Source organism: Cupressus sempervirens, chromosome 11, assembly GCF_028749045.1.
Source record: "Cupressus sempervirens isolate cs-2001-9-10 chromosome 11, ASM2874904v1, whole genome shotgun sequence".
Lineage (NCBI taxonomy): Eukaryota > Viridiplantae > Streptophyta > Pinopsida > Cupressales > Cupressaceae > Cupressus > Cupressus sempervirens.
The window spans coordinates 139,275,966-139,292,833 of record NC_143128.1 but is presented as its reverse complement, the minus strand read 5'-3'; the positions used below and the strand labels follow the sequence as shown (position 1 = coordinate 139,292,833).

The 16,868-nt window shown below is 29.6% G+C and overlaps 1 pseudogene; it reads left to right on the top strand.

Moving 5' to 3' along the window:
* LOC149528593 (glutathione S-transferase F10-like) overlaps positions 1-13,913 on the top strand; it is a 36,975-nt pseudogene extending 23,062 nt beyond the window's left edge.
* Positions 13,914-16,868: the final 2,955 nt, after the last annotated feature.

The following is a 16,868-nucleotide window of genomic DNA, read 5'->3' as shown; positions in this document are numbered from 1 at the left end:
ATACATGTATAAGCTAGTATGGCTTAAAAATTAAAATTACTCTATATTATAAAAATTAACTTTAAATCACATATGTCATAACAAAAAAATGTATATGCATACCAACACCAAAGGAATCCATGCCTCTGCACTCCCTCCTATCTTGCATTAGGGTATATAGGCTCTACTCATGTGTCTAATGTATCCTCGTCTAATACAAAATGATACTTAGGAAGATCACCTATGGGATCTAGAGAAATATTCTTGCATGTAATGCAAGTGTGAGGCACACAAACATGTGATGAGCTAGCTGATGATGAACTGGCCCCAACATCATCAACACAGGGAGGCAAGACTAACCTAGCCTAAGATATCATTAGGCTACTTAGCCTATGAATAGCTTTGATGGTCTGAGAGCTAGCCTCTACCATAATATTAGGATGCTGCACTCGAGGAGTTGGGGAGATATCAATGGGGGGGACAAAGGTGCTAGCTTTCTTCTATTGGGAAGAGGGACTATCATGAGGACCTCCTAGTCCTACACCCATGTTGGGCTTCATGCTCCAATAGTTCACTTTAACTTTCAACACAAATTCTACATATAATTTTCTAAGGAAATAAAATGGCACATTTAAATTGCTATGTGGAGGGATATCAAAAGCCATCCACCAACGATCCCAAAAGTTTGTAGGTATGGCATCATTTGTGCACCATTTAATTCATAGTTTGGATTTTTTTGGGTCGACTGGTATACCCATTTTTTGATTTGCAAAAAGGCCAACCAAATCCTCTTTGGTTATATTGAGGACCACAACCTCATCATAGTCCAAACCATCATCAAACATCTCATGCATTTCATCACACTAATGAAGAACGACATTTTGTTGGTTCGTAAGGGTTTTAATGTTATCCACTATGGTGTTTAACATGGATAACATAGGAGCCAATGCAGGTACATTATTATATGTTCTTTGCAAACCCCTCAATTTGGTGAGATTTTCATTTATCAAATCCTCAATTTGAGGAGGGTTTTGAGGGGGTAGATGATCATTTGGTGGACGGTTTTGTGGGGGCACTGGATCATTTGGTGGGGGGTTACGAGGAATATTATTCCTTGCCTCAGTGTCATCATTTTGATCAGTCATTCCTATTGAATTGCAAAATGTAATATATATTTTAAAAAACCTTAATTTTAACATTTTTTTCAAAAAAACCCTAGATTCAACTAAAACTAACAAAATCATGATAAAATCTATTGAATTTACATTAAAAATGATAAAAAAAAATTTAAAAACCTTTATATTTGATATCTAATTTAAAATCTAATCTTCGATCCTTGCCCTCAAATACTGGTGTCGAAATAAGCCAAATATAAGCCCGCGGGTCTGTCATTTTTTTAATATTGAGTTACAGGTATCGGATATTCGATATAATATTTGATATTCAATATTATATTGGATATCCAATATAATATCAGATATCTGATTCTGGAATATACTGCTAACTATAATATAATGCTAGATATATTATATATTATATTATAATATATTACTTTATTATTATTATATTATATTATATTATATTATATTATATATATATTATTATATTATATTTTATATTATATTATTATAATTTATAATATATTGTACTATTATAATATAATACTATTATTATTATATTGTAGTATGATTATAATTATTATATTATTATAATAACATATTATATTATATTATTATAATTTATAATATATTATACTATTATAATATAATAATAATAATATTATATTTTAGTATAATTGTAATTATTATATTATAATAATAATAATATGTTATAGTAATATATTATTTTTTATCGGATATTTGATAAGCCTCGGGCCTTACTTTCTAAGTTTGGTACCTAGATAGGTGAAAAAAAAGTCAGAGCAGATTTTGAAGCACTTTTAGATGTCTTTAAACTCTCTCTTTTTTCACATTGCTAGTTTTTTGGCACACCACGATCCTGCACATACCTTGTACCTTATAGACTCCTAACAGGGTCAATATCCATAACATGATTCTTTTGTTTAGTGAATCATCTAGTGGGTATCACCCCCACTAGGGTTTTTGCTTGGCCAGGGTTTCCCTAGTTAAAAAATAATGGTGTTATGAGTTCTCTTTTTGTATGGTTATATTTACTATTCAACATTGTTGGTTTACTTTCATATGCAAGTTATAAAGTAATTAATAATATTGAGTTATAGGAAAAACATTGTAGAATATTGATTCACCAATCCCACCCCCATTTCTCAGTATTATCTATTTCTAACAATTGGTATCAAACCATAGTTACTCTGAAGAGGCTTAACAACTTGAGCAAGATCACTATGGATATGGAATAGTTAAAGAGAAATCTTGAAGAAGCTCTTGAATAGATTGACCTTCTTATAGAAGAAAGAGATAACTTAAATGATAGATATGAAGATCCAAATGTTTACATTGGCAATTTGAAGGACAAGATTGATGATCTAAAATTTGGTAATGAATTAAATGTGTGGACTATTGACAATGATGAAGTAGGAAATCTCAAGAAATAAAATGGGATCTTAAAGCATGAGTTGAAAATTGTTGAACTTAAGTTGAGCCTTAAGAAAATTGACAATGAGGATGAAGTTGATCTAAAATATAAGAATGCAAAACTTAGATTCTAGTTAAGTAAAGCAACATCTAAATTACAATCTATCAACATAGAACATGATAAGTTAGAAAAATACAAAACTATTCTAAAAGGAGAGTTGACACATTCTAAAGATCAGTTAGAGAAACTTTATACAAGTAGTAAGAAAATTGATGAGTAGATATTTTTTTCAGAGACCCTCTTATGACAAAATAGGTCTTGGATATCTTATTAGAGAAAATCAACCAAGAAAGTGGAAATTAGGAAACAACTAGATCTAGTTGTAGAAACCCTAAAGTAACTAATCAGAATAAGATTGAGTCATCTAAAGGAGTTAAAGTAGTTGATTTGTCAGAGAAGTTTGATGAACTTAAGTTAATAGAGAAAGTTGATTGGCCTAAGCAATTTGAATCACCCAATGATGTTAGAGATGAAATTAAAGGTAAATGTTTCATATGCAATGAAGTTGGTCATAAGAAAAGAGATTGCACAGATAAGTCTTTCAAACCTAGGGTGTGTGCAAGGACTTGGGTCGCAATTCCACAAAAGGCATTCCTTTGGGATGACCTCTTTAGAAACAAGTACTCGATTGGCTAGAATCAGGTACCCATTATGGTTTGGGTGCCCAATCCATACTAAAAAATTAGGCACCCAATTTTTTAATACAAATTGGGTACTCGAACTATGATATGAAAATTGGGCACTCGATTTTGAACAAATTAGGTAGCCAATTTTCAAAAAACATACAACCCATTTTTTGTGGGTTTTTTTGTCATTTTCATGCTCATTGCAGAACAGGAAGCTAATTTATGCATGGAAACAAGAGCCTATTTTATGTTTTCTTCTGACCCCTACTATTGATTTTCACTCTACTAAATATTTTACTTTGTTTTATATTACTTTATTTCATTATTTTCAGTTTTTCACTCTATAATTTTGTCAATTTATTATTTTTTCACATTTAATAGTTTTGTATATGTAAAGTTTTATGTTTCTATTATTAATAGTTTTATATTTAGATTATTGTTAATTTAAAATCTTCACAAATTAAAATGTCATATTTTTTGATAGTTAGATGTTCATTTAAATTTATGTTTTGTAGATGTTCATTTAAAAATGATTATTTTAGATGTTTCAATGTATTTAATTAAAGTTAAAGTGATGGATGATTAGATAGATACATTAGATGTTTAGATTGTTTAAACATGTAGCTAACCATGTAATCCAATTTTAACTAGAGTCATAGTAAGATTGACCTTAATTTAAGTACACCCTATGTAATGTACATAATCTGAAATCCTTACTTTAATCCTACACATAACTCTAAACCTTAAATTCCTAGTTCTAGATAATAAGTTAAGTTTCAAACCTTATATTCATAACCCTACCATATAGACACTAAATTCTAAATGTAAATGTAAATGTAAACAATGATGTTAGCTACCCATATCCATACCCTAACACTAAAGCTAACCAAGTTTAATGAACTCATACCCTAAAATGTTATTTCTAAAACTTAACCATGTATCCTAATCTTGTAGTTTAAGGTGATGTAAGTATGTTTGAATTGAATATAAGTTTAATATTTTATGTAGATGTATTAAATTTATAAAAATTGGTAAGTGTTGTAGTGTCTCAATTATTCACATATGTGCTAGAAACAATTGTCCACCAAGATAAGTTTTTTTTTTTGGGGGGGGGGTGTGAATTAGTTATCTAACAATTAAAATATTTATCTTCTCTAAAAAAACTTAATCATTCAACCAAAGTAAATAGCAACCATAGTAAGATGCACATAGACAATTACACCAAATCTGTTAACTAGGGAAACCCATGATCATAGGGAAAACCCTAGTGGGAATGATGCCCACAAGATGATGTACTAATATAAATATTCCTTTGTTAGAGGATGGACCTTGTTAGGAGTCTATTACAACATTTAGTACATAGAGTCCCTGTTAGGAGATTCCAACCTTGTTAGGAGTTGCACCAACCCTATTAAGAATTGTGTTAACCTTGTTAGGAGTTGTAGTACAATGTATGCAAGAAGAGCCTATTGCCACATGTAGTTTCAACCACAAGAAGAGCTCATTGCTCAAACATGCAGTTTACTCTTATGTTCTTTTTTTTTTTTTCATGTCAACCGAACAAATAACTGTTAGACCTTGTATCCCAGGTCACAAGCCTCAAATTCAAATATCAAACCTCAAACCACTCAATGAAACCTCGACAATAAAGTTTCCTTCACTTCTAGTCTGCTCTACTCAACTTCACATTCCACTCTTACTACTACTTTTCATCAATCAAAAACTATATTATTCCATACTTTTATGATAAAGGAAAATGTCCTTCCTTTATACTGAGTCCTTGAAATAATTCCCTAAGTCAGCTATTAGACTTTCTTAATTAATCATTATAGGACCACATTAAGAACATGTTACACTTAGCGATAACATTAATCTTCCATCTTGCAACTTGAATAACTTTCCATACATGCAATATTATAATGAGCAATATTATCCATGTCATCATCAACATATCCTCTTCAAATCCTCAACCTTGATTCTCAAAATAACAATTTTGCTAAGAGATATAACAAGTTTACTAGAACATGCCTTTGTAAACTCTATCTTATAACAAACATCACCAAAACTTACATAACTTCTTCTAGACTTATCGTTTCTTCTTCCATTTTTAATTGCATATAATAAATACTCAGAAGTATCTCCCATAGCCTTAGATAGTTTGAATACTCAACTAGTTGTCCATACCAACATGACCTTTCCACTATTCTTCTGTTAGATACAACAAAAAACTGCTATGTTGACATCAATGACAAACTCAGCCATGAATGTAACATATCATCATAGTAACATATCTCAATACTCCCCCATAGGAATACCATCCAAATTCATGCTTGCAATAATCTTGCAACAACCTCCCCCTTTGGCATTGATTGCAACATAGATGAAAACCATCTAGTTCCAAGAATATCAACAAAAAGGTTGTTCATCTTACTTTTCAAATCCCCTTCATCAATCATTCTACCCCATTGATATACCTCAATGTTCTTTTTGTCAAACTATCATTTCATGTTGTGCTTGTTCCAAACTTACTATTCTTCCTACCAAACTTCTCCAACTATCACATTGTATGCTATTTTTCCATGTTGTTTTTCAAGCTAAACTTCTCCCCCATTGAAATCAATGTCAAAGGTTTCAACAACCAACTTTATTGCATCAGACTCTGCAACAATTGATCCTTACTTAGTTGAAGTGTCCAAAGACACTATTTAAAACATCACACGAGAGTCCTAAATGAATCTATTCATCACAGATACTTCTCCACTAGGAAGCATCAACATTTAGTCCAAACAACAATGGTTTTCTTAACAGTGTTCTTTTTCCTTAGTGCCTACACAATGGGGTAAAATATAAGTATTTTTGAAATTAATAAAAAAATGAGCATTTCCCTCTTATTGATAAAAAAATATTATTAGTATCCTCTATAAAGTCTAGAAGAATGATAATGTTGTCATAAAAAATAGGATTTAAGCACTACTAAATTACTTGGAATGGAGATACCCTCGGTCAAGTTTATTTAGAGATACCCTCAATCAAGTTTATTTAAATATCATTTTATTGTAGATAAGAATGAGTGTAAATAGAAATAACATAAATAAAGGTGATAGAAGACAAACTCTGTTGATGGATTAATTAGAGGGAATAGTTGTTTTTAGTTATTATTTTATAGAGAATTTAGCATTATCATCCTTGAAAAAAATTAAGACAAGTTGACATAATTTAGTCCCATAACCTAAACATTACAACTTCTTTAGGATAAATATACAACATATTCTAATGTAAGCTTTATCAAATAACTTTAAGAAACTTGGCTTTGGAAAAAAGTATAAAGTTTTGGCAAATCAAACATTAGTTCAAGTGAAAAAAATTAATTTGTGTTGGCGAATTTATTTTGTAAAGTAGGAATAAAATTAATTTTATTGGCAATTTATTTCAATCATATGAAAATTCTAAAAAATCCTAGCAAATATTTCATTATTGACAAAAATCATGGACAAAGGTACACATACTTAGAAACCATGATATTATTATTATTATAATATTAAGCCTAATTAATTATCTAACTCAAAGGTTAAATTTATCCCTTTTTATCATTACAATTTCTCTTCAAATTATTGAATGGTGGTTTGGAGGCAACACCCCTATTATTTATAACCATTTTATGATCCTAAATCAATGGCCTAAATCCTATTTTAGGCTACATTTTTAAAAGGATATCAAGTTTTAAAGAAATTTCCAAAAATAAAGACACATGTCTCCTTTCCAATCTATTTTAGGCCAAAGTGAGAAAGGATACAAATTTTCATGGAAAGTTTCTAGAATAAATAAAAATGTCAAATCTACATAGTTAACCTAGAACCTAACTTAATTTTTTACCTAATATTGATGAATATGACCATTTATTAAAACAAGACTTTGAAATTGTAGATGAAAATTTTAATTAATTGTGTAGAAAAATTAGATTCTATTGGCGAAGTCATCAAGAATATACAAATACTTCTATATTATTATTGGCAATCAGTCTAAGTATGAGATCCAATTTTTATAAAGTGCAGGCCACATGATCACCCCAAAAGTGCAAAAAAAAAAGCCAAATTTAGGGTTTCTGATGAGTGAGATTAGCCAATTGGCAAATATTATCCACTAAAGTTTTTCTTGGCCTTGATATTGAGCCCATTCCATAACTTTCCATGTCAACATTAGGTTTTATGGGATAAAAATTTTGCAAATGAAGTTGGTTCTTGATGGCCCAATTATCTATTTTACATCACATTTAAATAGTATACTTAGAGATTTAGAAATTAATTTATAGGAGATATTAGGAAAGGTAGCACGATGAAATTCATACATAAAGTCCTCACTTTTCCTCTTCCAAAGGAGTTTAATTAAGTCTTTTGTTATATTATTTTTATTATATTCAAGCTACTCCATTACACAACCTATTGTGAAACTCAAAGGGGTAATCAAGAGTGAGACTTATCCACTAGGGATGTACACAATTGCTTGCAAAACATGAGCCTCACAAATTTTTATCCTTATAGTTGAAACCAAAATATAATGGGTCACAAACTCACAATAACTAACTCTATTACTTGTGTTGTCTAATCAATTCTTTATTGACTTTAGGTTTTCCAAAACCATTCTCTAAAGATTTCAAATACTACATACGAAAAAAAATCTTTTATATTTGTTGCCACATTGTTTACTCAACAAAAATTCACTATTCCTAGAGCTCTTGTTAGAAGAAATTGAAGAATTAAATTACTCTAACTCCCCATAGATAAATAATGATCAAATAAACTAAATACAAGATACAACTTATATGAAATAAATGGTCCCTAGTTATTTTTACCTTATTTTACCTTATTTAACCTTGGATATGTGAGGACACTCGAAGTTTCCTTTAGATCTAAACCTTATGTTGTTTCATTTCTCTCCAGAAAACTTCTAATAATCTTATGTTGTTTCATTTCTCTCAACAAAACTTCTAATAATTTAAGGAGCGATCATTTTTAGTTCCTAAGGCTCAAGGTTGTTATTTATCTTCTAAGAAGAAAATTAGAGTTGGTAGTGGAGAGGAATCTTGGAAACTATTGTCTCATCATTATTTTTCTTGTGTTGTGTGTAGTACTAAATGGCATAAGGCTGATGGATTGATAATATTTTTGATGGCTTATTTCTTTTATATGAAGGCTTCATCTCTTTTACAATTTCTTTGGAAGGCTTGAAAATAAGTGTACATAATTTTAGTTTTGATTCTTCACAATTTTTTTAGAAGGCTTGAAAAAGAAGTGTACATAATTTTAGTTTTGATTCTTCATCTATTTGATGGAACAAACAAGTACAATATTAGGATGCACCTTTTGCAATTAGGTTACTTAAAAATATTTAAATTATTATTTCAATATAGAAGTGTAATAGTTTCTTCATAAATATGAGACTTCAACTCATTATATTGGGGTAGCTAGATTAATATCAAAAATATCATTTTGGTGTAAAAAGGAGTTCAAACAAATTCCTTACTATTGTGAATTCTTTGGTTTCTTCAGATCCTCTCATGAAATTATGTTATCCTCTTAATACAGTGTCTTCACATACAAGGTTTGGCTTGGAACCTCTCCTTTTTTTCATTGAAAGAAATTTATTTGAAACTATTGCCCTCTATGAAGCTATATACTAGACTTGATCAAATGTGGTTGCAACTTGCAAGTTTAAAGGAATGAATTTAATGAATTTAACCTCACAATTTTGGTGGTCAAAAGTTGAGGCAAGTGCATAGATTTTGGCTTGGAAGATACTCCATTTCAAATTTCACATTAGGGAAGGACTAAAGTTCTAAATAGTCGCACAATTAAGTGCCCTTTTTTGTCAAGATATTGGAAAACATAAAGCATACCTTTTGGGACTTCTTTTAGGTTAAAATGGAATGGAATACAATAAGTGATCTTTTTTGGATTTTTTTAGCACATTTTGTGATATAAACAAGTTGTTTAGGGTTTTGGTCTACACAAGAATATAGTTGATGATTGTATAAGACATGCTACTTTGTTATTTATTTGGAAAAGTAGATGTTTAGCTATATTTTCTAATCAAATTTGTAAGAAGTTGAAATGTTGCAATTTTACTATAACATTATGTTGCAATTGGCTTCTCTGTTGCAATTTTACTATAACATTATGTTGCAATTGGCTTCTCTATTGCAATTTTACTATAACATTATGTTGCAACTAGCTTCTTTATGTTTTGAGCTATTTAATAGATGATAAACCACACATTCCTCCAAAAGCTTCAAACATTTGTCAAACTTCAAAAGTAGCTTTATTCAACCTCTTCGTACATTTAATACTCTATTGTAGAGTCATTATTTAATCTTTATTATGCCAAAGACGTTCCTATAGTGAAGTTGTTCAACTTCAAATATCAATCTATGGCCAAAAATTCGTTACACTAGATGCAAGTCAACTGAATCAAATCAGTCTGTCCACTTTTTATTATACATTTACTAGATTTCCAATAAAAAACAATAGACACAACGTAATAAAAATCACTGAAATATCAATTGATATTGAAAAAAGCCACATGTTTATCTCCTTCCATAACAGAAGTCAACAGAGGATTAATGTTTAAAATCTTTAGAAAACATTTTCCATTTGCAACCCATAAAGATTAAATTGATAATTTTACATTTTTAATGGGAAAGATGTTAGGGTTTGACAGATAAATTAGTACATTTATTACAATTTGATATGGGAATTTGTTTGTCTCAATTTAGTTTAGAGTAAGGGTTAAGGTGATTAGATTTAATATTAAGTTTAGAATTAGAGTTGAATATTTCTTATTATAATTATAATATATATTCAATTTAGATATTTTTAATTAAGATTATAAATTCTAAGATTTAATATATATTATTTACAAAATAGAAATTATTTTTTGTTACCATTTTATATATATATATATGAAAAGTTTAATATTTTTTTAATTTTTTAACATTTATAGATTAAAAGTATATTATTATTTTTTAATTTTTTAAATTAGAATTTATATATAATATAGACTTATGTAAATAAATCTAATTTTTTTGTAGTTCTTATTTGAAATTGATGCAAATTTATATTATTATGTTTTTTTAAAATTAAATCATAATTATATTATTATATTATATCTATAATATAAACATATAAGAACAAATGTACATAAAGATCAATAACATTTATAACATAATTAAATTTGAAAATGATTTATTTATTTAAGTTTACAAATATTTATAATTTTAAGTATAATGTTAATTTGATTGAAATCTAAGTTTAACAATAATCATTTAATTTAGAAATATAGAAAACAAAAAAAAAAAATTAAAATAAACTATATTAGGTATGTTGATAATGAAAATTGGTTTGATAGACATCTAAAGATTCAAAAGCTAGCATAATACTTTCTCCTCGAGACTTATGTTTTCACTCATTTTCTATTCACTCATTTTCTACAATTAGTTTGAGTGCATTCTAAAATATTAAATTATATTTATAATGTTTTTGAGTTATATTATTTTTATTTTTATTTTCTAAAAGCTTTTTATTTTTTCTAATTGACTGGTGGTATTTTTGGTAGTGGGTTTTTTCTTTTTTTCTTTTAAAAATTCAATATAATTTATGATATTATTATGTTTGTAATGTTCTTGAGTTATCTTATTTTTATTTTATTTTTTAAATAGTCGATCTTTTTCTAGAATTGGTTGGTTATATTTTTGCTACTATTTTTTTCCTTATAGAGATAAATATTAATATTATGTTTCAATAAATATATTTCATATAAAATCTCTCTCTATTTATAGATATCATATATCATATTTTTAAAATATTTTATTCAAAGTTTTAAAGAACTTATTGTATAGGTTATGATATTATTATTAATTTTGTTTACAAGTATGACTCAACTCTTAACTCTCTTTTTTTAACAATAGGCGGGATTCTTGCTATGTCGTGGCTCTTGTTTCTTAATTACATATTTCTTAAGTTTCCATAAATATTTATTAATTAGAAATATTATATAATTGACTTATTTGAATTATGATTGGCTCAATCAATTTGCTCTTATAAGACCTTTTTTTATAGCCATACTCCATATTCATTTTTTCTGGCAAGATTTTAGAATTATAATCTTAAGATCAAATTTAAATATTTTACAAACTATTTGTCTAGTTTTTTCATCAATGTTTCAATTAATATGTGCTCTATTTTGATATTTAATTCTTCTAATGACACAAATTATATTATATTTTGAAATTTTATTTCTCTATTTCAACTTTGCCATTTAATGAATATAATCTATTTCTTAAATTCATTTATAATATTTTCTTATTTTACAAAAAAACATCACAACCCAATTCAAATTAAATTTAAAATAAAATATTATTTTAAAATCTGTTGTTTTATAATCTATTTTATAATATTAAAATTATATATTATATAATGAAAAAAATATTATTATTCCTCTACTTTTTCTTTTTCTTTTTTTAAATCTGCAAACTATTATTCCTCTAATTTTTTTTAATCTATGATTAATTATCATAATATTCAACTGTTATTTCTATTACAATTATTTAAGGCAAGTACATGCCACTATGTGGCACTTGTTTTAATAGCTATCATTTCTTTGTTTAGACATATTTTGTACAAATATCATTTCAGAAATAGTTAGCCTACTCACCTTATTAATGTGCAAAATAAATTTACTTTTATTTATCCTAATTGACCTTATATATCTATTCGGCATACCCATTGTAGCTTAAGGTGCGATTGCTAGTATGTGGATTTTGATCATTTTCTTGATTTTCTATTCTTCAGTATCTTTTACTGATTATTTATTATTATTTAACTCCGTTACTATGACTCTTATCAATTATTATTTTTTATTATTAATTCGGGTATGATCTGTTTTCTTCGAAAATTCAATTATGAAATTATCTAAACACCTAGCCCAATCATTTTACCCCTTCGATCAGATTAGTGCACAAACTTCGTAGAAGCCGATAGTTTGACATTTTAAAATTCTTTTGGGATTGCCGAAGCATAGAAATAAACAGCTCTCTCTTGTCCATATCAACGCAAATGAAAGTTGTATTAGGCGGCAAAATTCTTTTGCCAGCTCCCCTCTTCATTAAATACCATTACAACTAATAAAGGAAAAAGATAGCTTTTGTTTTCACATAAAACTAATAGAGGAAAAAGATAGCTTTTGTTTTCACATAAAACTAATAGAGGAAAAAGATAGCTTTTGTTTTCATTAAAGAAGAGTAAAATGGGTGTGAAGTTGTTTGGATCAGGGCAAGCAGGCATGCCTTGTTGAGAAAGGCGTTCAGTTTGAAATTGTGCCTGTTGATATCATCAAAGGAGAGCATAAAAAACCAGAGTTCCTGGCCTTATAAGTAGGGAACTTTGCTTTGATATAACTCGTATTTTTACCTTGTCTTTTGTTGATTGCTAACTTAAAATTTGTATGATGCAGCCCTTTGGAAAAGTTCCAGTGGTCCAAGATGGAGATCTCACCATGTTTGGTAACGATTTCAATTGTTTATAATGTTAAAGCATAGATGGGTAATCCCAATTTAAAAGTATTTAATTATTATTCCATCTGTTCTTTTACTAATGTTACATAAATAGCCTTATCTGGGTAAAATATTTAATTATTATTCCATGTGTTCTTTTATTATTCCATCAGAATATTTTACTGCTTATACCCTGGCCTCATTTGGATTCTCCAGTTTTACATGTCAAGTGAATATGTTGACCTGGTTTGGGCTATGTAGATTTTATCGTGTCATGTGATATGCTGATTGTATATATATAAATCTGACTTTACTGATATAGATTGTCACTTTTCATATGAGATGTGAGATATATGTCTGTTGTATTCAATTTATATGAGATAAAATATTGGGAAGACAATTTTAGAAGGTGAGTGTGTTTTCATAGTGATTGTTGATTTAGTATTATTAATAATTTAGTATTGATAGTTGTAACTTGAAAGTGGTTTTAATCATTAGTTCTAAGTAGGGTACTTGTCAAACAATAGATATAAAGGTGATTGAAAATTTGTCATATAAAATGTTGTAAAACATGAAATCTAAGATGTTCAACTATTAGAACTTCTCCTCTACTTAGTCTTTATTCAAACAATCAGAATTATCATTTTGCATTTATCCATTCAAACTATATAGATATGGAACAGTGATTTTTTTAATGTTTGATATATGTAGAATCAAGGGCCATCATAAGGTATTTCGCTGAGAAATATGAAGGGCGGGGGACCTCTCTGCTGGACAAATCCCTGGAGGAGAGAGCAATGGTGGAGCAGTGGCTAGAAGTGGAAGGGCAGTACTTCAGTTCTGTTGCTTATTCACTGGTTGTTCAGATGCTGATTGTCCCAAAGCTTAGTCAGACTCAGGACTTGGCACTGATTGAGAGCAGTGCTAAGGAGGTGGGTAAAGTGTTGGATGTGTATGAAGAGAGGCTGTCAAAGAGCAAGTACTTGGCAGGGAACTTTTACAGCCTTGCTGATCTCACCCACCTTTCATTTATTCATTATATAGTGAGTGTTACTGATAAGGGATATCTGATTACAAATAGGAAACATGTGAGTGCATGGTGGGAGGATATCTCCTCCAGGCCTGCATGGAAGAAGGTTTCAGCTATGTGAAACCATGGATTCTATGTCTGAGGTTGCAACAATTTAGTGTGTTTTGAAAAATAATAACACCATGATATACACTATACATGGTGGAATGTTGCCTCTCTTATGGTTCAATGATGTTTTCAAGGAGATTATGTTAATATCATCTTTTCTAGTTTTAGCACAGTGTTATTGTCCACTTATCCATTTCCAAATACTAGTCCTAATCTTTCTTTCTGCCCTTTCTTCCAGAATGGATTGCCTATTCTGGTTTGATGGTGATTGCAATTCTTTTCTTTTGAAATAAATGTTTATAATCATAGATCTTTTCTTTGGCTAAAAGATCTTTTTTTTTTGTTGAAAGGACATGTTCTTCATTGTAATTAACAAATTACTTTAACACTTTTTATTAAAATAATCAAATGACATCTTTATAAATAGCTAGTGATATTTTTATGCAAAATTTGTAAAATGTACTGTGACGGTCATGAATGAATCTCTACTAATTTCTAGCTCCAAATATTGATTAAAATTTGTTAGTGTAAATAAGTATTTACTTATTACACTTACTTAAGTTTACTTAGGTTAATGCATTATTTATTATTTTGCATTATTTTATTATTTTCATTTGTGAGATACTTAGGAGTTTGTACATCTTTTTTAGTTTTCATGTAGACAACACGGGAGTACGCAACTCTATTTTAGCACATGGTGTCTACAACACTGTTTTGCATGTTAGACCCTTGTAGGCTTATCCTCTCATCATTGCACTTACTTCCGTGCTTAATGGAGGATAACCCATATCTGGTGGACATGTGTTTGGTTGTATGACACATCATGGTGCTGATTATGAGGCATTATAGATGTATCTCAGAGGCCTTTATATATAGGCACTCCTAGTGTACTTTTACATTGCATTGCATTAATGGCATATTGAATACATTGTCATTCTGATCATACTCTCTCTCTCTTTGGTCTACTGTGTGCTTGTGTTTGAGTTCTTAGTTCTTGGGTGAATTTTTCCCTAAGGCAAATTCTTACATGGTATCAGAGTGTTGGTAAACAGATTTGTCATCTCTTGTTTCTTATGAAGATATCACTCTTAATGCCTGAATGATGAACAATATCTATTTACAACAGTTGAAGATCATTTTTTGATTACTGGCTTCTCTTTGAATTGGTAGGTACAGCTCCCTATGTGAGTGATGTTCAAGGAATTATGTTTTATTCCTAAGATTAATGTGGGGTATGCTCTTAACCCAAGAGCAAAAGAGGCAAACCAAATTAAGTCTAACTAGAACTTAATTCAGGCAAGAAATACTTCTAAATACTAAAACAGATTCACGTATCCACACCTCTTATGAATCCATTAATCTATTTGCATAAGACTAGAACAAATTGAAATTCAAATCTAGACTACAACTGATGAATCAGAAAAAATTAATAGAATCCTTTCATCGAATGAATTATAACAATACTTATTACATTCATTTGTATTCCAGAAAATAGGGGAAATGAAACTCTGTTCTTTCTTAGTTCTATGTAACATAGAAAGGAAATACTAACTAATCACAGTACCTACTAAAATGGAAAATGATTGAAACGAAGTGCCATTCAATTGTCTCTACAAAAAATAGTACTTCACACCAAAATTTTGCCGACCCTTGATTAATCATTGAATTTCATACATATAGGATTTGAGAGATGACCGTTACACTAGGAATATTAATCGATTCATCTTCTCTAGATGACAAATGGCAAGATGCCAATTTATCATATCAAAACATTAACAAAGATTTCAAAATTTACAACAGAAAATGAAAAGGGGGTAATCTAAATCACTTGGACTTCTTCCCCTTTTCAGTTTTCGTCCTATATGTTTTAGCAGCCACTATGATGGGAATCAATTCTTAATGATTGGGTACTTGCACTTTAGTGAATCTCAAAAGCCACCTTGAATGTTCTAGAGCTAGTTTTTTTACTTCATTCAATTGACTTGTCACTTCTTCAGCTGCCACGTGCACACACCTACCAAGTGTTTACAATTTTGTCACTCTGTTTTGACTGCTTGAAGCTATCTCAAATAAATTACTCAAATATGTAGAGAAATTGTTCTTCATCACTTTTACATTAATAAAGGATTTCCCTTGCCCACTAGTTTGTGGCTCAGTGTGCAATCCTCGCATAAGCTCAAATGCTCTACCCTGGATATTCTTTGCTTCATCCCTTATTTCTCTGAGTCCCTTCTCAGCTTCTTGAATCATTTCCAACTTAAATTGCATACTATGGAGCCATTCATTGAGGGGTTCATTTCCTTTCTTTAGAATCTTTGCTTCAGCTACATCCTTTGCTTTCATCTGAATAACCATTTTTAGGAGAGAAATGCAATCTATACACCTCTCCCTTTCTCTAGCCAAGGCATTACTGTTAGATGTAATATTATCCTTCTCAATTTCTAGTCGAAGGATAATATTTCCAATTTGATCGATTAGGGAAACTCCATCTATATTGAGTTTCTCGATCCATTTCTTTCCAATTTGACTCGAATGCCTATCTTTCTGGAGCTGTGATATGAAAGCATGTACCTCTTCTACTAAAGGATTTTCAGTAGCAAGCACACCAATAATAGTTGCCAATGGAACAACCAATTGCCTGATAAACCTTCTTAACTCTTCTATTTCAGCTTTCATTCTGATCTTTGACAACTTGAGGTTCTCTAGTTGCTCTTCTATTACATCATTACCTGATTTCCATAGGCCTACTTTTGTATCATGTCTAGCCTCTCCAAGATCAATTGAATTTAGAGTGAAGTCCTTTGGCACCATATCTTCAATTCTCCTTGCCTTGTTTGGTTTTTCTACCTCCATAGTTAAGTGCCCTATTTCTGGATCTTGTCCCAAAATTGACAAGGTCTTCTGCTTTTTAGCTTTCACTATGGCAGATCCTAAGCGAACTGCTTGAGATACAACATCCTTTGAAGGA